The following is a 3,436-nucleotide window of genomic DNA, read 5'->3' on the forward strand; positions in this document are numbered from 1 at the left end:
TTTTCCCTGCAGCAACAGCCCTCATATTCAAGTCCCGTTTAATCAGGAAGGCTACACAGTTAAAAGACAATGACCAAGAAGTAAGGCGAAGTGAGTAGTACTTAAAAATGTTATCCATTTTTATTTCTCTAGATAGTGATATTACTCTTGTTTATAGTTTTTGGGCACTAGCTCACCACTTGGCTAATATCAGACATCTTCATAGTGATTTAGAGTTCTTCTTACAGCATATTGATACCTATTAACTAAATTTGGCTGGTGTTACTCTGAAAGAGCAGATGAAAGAAGCAATAGAAACCATTAAAATAATGCTTTCATTTAAGGTCGTAAAAAGATAAACTGAGGCATGTTAAAATTTAAGTGTTTATTTGAGCAAAACTTTGAATCAGGCACCACCAAACTAGAAGTGGTGAGGAGCACTCCACCAGCAGGAGCTAAGGGAAAGAGTTTTATAGAGAAGTGGAAGCAAAGTAAGGAGATTATTTGACTGCTGGCAGTTTAAGATTGCCTTAATTGGGAAAGCCTAGTTGACTGTGATTGATTGTTCTTAGGTTTCTATGTCTAAATTTTGAGGCAATACAGGTTTACGGTCTGGTTTGTGGATGTAAGCTACTAAGGCATTAAAGACACCTCAGCCTAGTGGCCTCTCTGTTTAATTTAACAAGGTTTTCCCCTTCATCCTGATTTTTTCAAGGGTTTTCTGAAACACAGTCTCCTGGAAAATGTCTCTTTCCCTCTTTTGATTCACTGCCCTCTCTGCTTTTCCCATAGTTTTCACCATGTAAGATAAAAGGTACACAAGCATTAAGTGGATATTTGTAGGTGGCTGTTCTGGAACTCTCAGCTAGAGAGACCACACAACTGCAATGATGCCTTCCTTTCAGTGATACTCTCCACCAAGTCTCGAGGGCCACATTTTCTCAAGGTCCACAGTTCTCTTCCAGGAATTACAATAGTCAAGGGAAACTTCATTATGATCTCGTCCTAAAATTATGTTCCAATAAATGAATTCCCTTCTTTACGGCCACCCTTCAGCAAGTTTGGCTTTTGATTAATTTAGTTGTTAATGACTGATAATAAAAGCACTGTACCTCAAAATCTACTCCATTTGTTTTTTTACCCAGAAGAGTAGTCCTTGAAAAGAATCTGAAATTATAAAGTTTTTTAGACAATTCTAGTGATTATAAATAAAATGTACTCCTATAAAATATTCTGAAGGTTTATAAAGTCAATCTCAATCAACTGCCCAATGAAATAATAAAAATATTAACATTAAACATTTCTATAATGTAGTTTTATATCACCTGTTAATTTCTGACATTAGGCTTTGAAATAAGACATACATCATGGGAGAAAATAAAAATAATAACACTTATATTTGTATAGTCATTCACAATACTTTCATATACATATTTCATTTGATTTATAATTCTATATTCTATTTAATGAGTATTTATTGAATGTCTCTCATGTGTCAGGCACTAAGGTAGGAAAAAGGGGGTACAATGAAGTATAAGAGCCTTTAACAACCCAATGGTAATGGAGGCATCATGACCACTCTTTAAAACACAAACAGTCTCAGAAAGATTCAGCAATTTGCCAACATCACTGATAGATAAGTTGATTATAGAGCTAGAATTCACTCTGTGAGACTATGATTTCATAACAACTGTCAATACTCATATTGGATCATTTATTCTAATAACATGACTATCTATTTTTCAACATAGGAAATGTCCAAACCTATAAAAAGCTTTTATAAAAGTTTATTTGAGCCAAACTGAAAACATATGCCAGAAAGCAAGATATCAAATGCTCTAGAGAATAATAGTTTTACATCTCTTTTATGCATTTGAAATTAAGAAAGGGACATAGGATGATTACACAAAGGTGGGAGAAAGCAAGGCCAGGAGCGGATTATAGAATAGTTACAATAATGTACTCTCTTGAGGGTGGTCACATCTTAGAAGGAGGGGTCTTAAAAGGTGGTTTTTCATTAAAAGGAGGGGTCTGAAAAGAGGCATTTCAAAGGTGTGTTAACCTAGATGCACAGAAACAATGGACAGGGCTTATTTAAGGCAAAGATAAGCTTTTTGCTGAAGAAATGATATGCCTAGGACATGACTATCCACCATGACCTTCCCAGTTAGAAAATTATTATCAGATCACTCTGTGAGGTTACTTTCCATAGAGCCTCTTTCTTGTTATTCTTCTTATATTTATGTTTTTCTCATTTACAATAAAATCAAAAGTAATACTGCTGATTGCAAAAAAAAAAAAAATCTGCTTTTACTTGAAACCAAATTTTCATGTAGATTTGTGTCTCTGGCATAAAAACATTTTTTATACACAATCACATGAACACAAATTATCAGTTCTAAATTGGCAAACTTCAGTCTATGCCATATTTGGGTACTTTGGGGAGAAGGTAATTGAGGGAAGAGAGACTTTTATCCCTGAACTAGATTTGTTAATCGCAAACTATTCTGGTGCTCATTACCTATTCAGTGACTCACTAGCCTATCAATCTACTGTAGATATAAAAGCTGCATTTATTTTTCTTTCTTTAATCTCCCCTTCTTAATTGCCATATTGACAAAAAAGAAACAATTGTTTACCTTCCAAATTCTCTGGAGCACTAGCCAAATTAATCCTTTTAAGCAGTGTTTCTTCAGCTCCAAAAACAGGTAGCATGCAAAGTAGCAAGAGGCTCCCTTAAGAGGCAGTAAATGCAAGATGCCTAGACATTAACCTTGACTGGCAGGGCCCTGCAGGCATTTTCTTCTCACTTTAGAAACAGCTCTGAAATTCTGAGAAGAGGGTCAAAATAACTAGGTCTGGATTAAGGAGCAGGCCTGCAGGGCAGCTTCCTGGGGTGTCAGTCTGTAAAGGAAAACCTGGGAAACATTGTTGATGTCCTTCCCTTAGGCCATTTGCCTTTCTTTCTTGATAACAGAATCCCAATTTTATTCCCAACAGCAATGTGTCTGGTCTGAGTGACAAACCACAATTATCTGGATTAATCTTGATATCTCATTTCCTTTGAAAGATACTTTCATTCCCAGCCTCCCTTGCAGCTGCAACTAATGGTTCAACACAATTCTGTAAAATACTATGAAAGAAAGAAAATGTTAGAGTAGTGGTGCCTGGTACCATTCCTTCCTCTTTCTTCTTGCTGTGGTGCTGTGCCCACAACCCAGAGGTGAGGAGAAAGGCTTTCCAGAAGAAATGAGACCTAACTATTAAGAAGAAACTATCAGAGTAAAGAGGTTGGGGAATGGGGCTTCAGGAAGAAAGACTAATCTATATAAATGTCCAGAGGCCAGAAACAGCATGGAAGCTTGAAGAAAGTGTAAGAAATTTAGTATGACCAAATTATAAAGCATGAGGCTGGGAGTGACAAAAAAAATAAATTGGAGAAATAGACAATGATCAG

This window comes from Pteropus vampyrus, unplaced genomic scaffold (genome assembly GCF_000151845.1).
Source record: "Pteropus vampyrus isolate Shadow unplaced genomic scaffold, Pvam_2.0 Scaffold26, whole genome shotgun sequence".
Taxonomy (NCBI): Eukaryota; Metazoa; Chordata; class Mammalia; order Chiroptera; family Pteropodidae; genus Pteropus; species Pteropus vampyrus.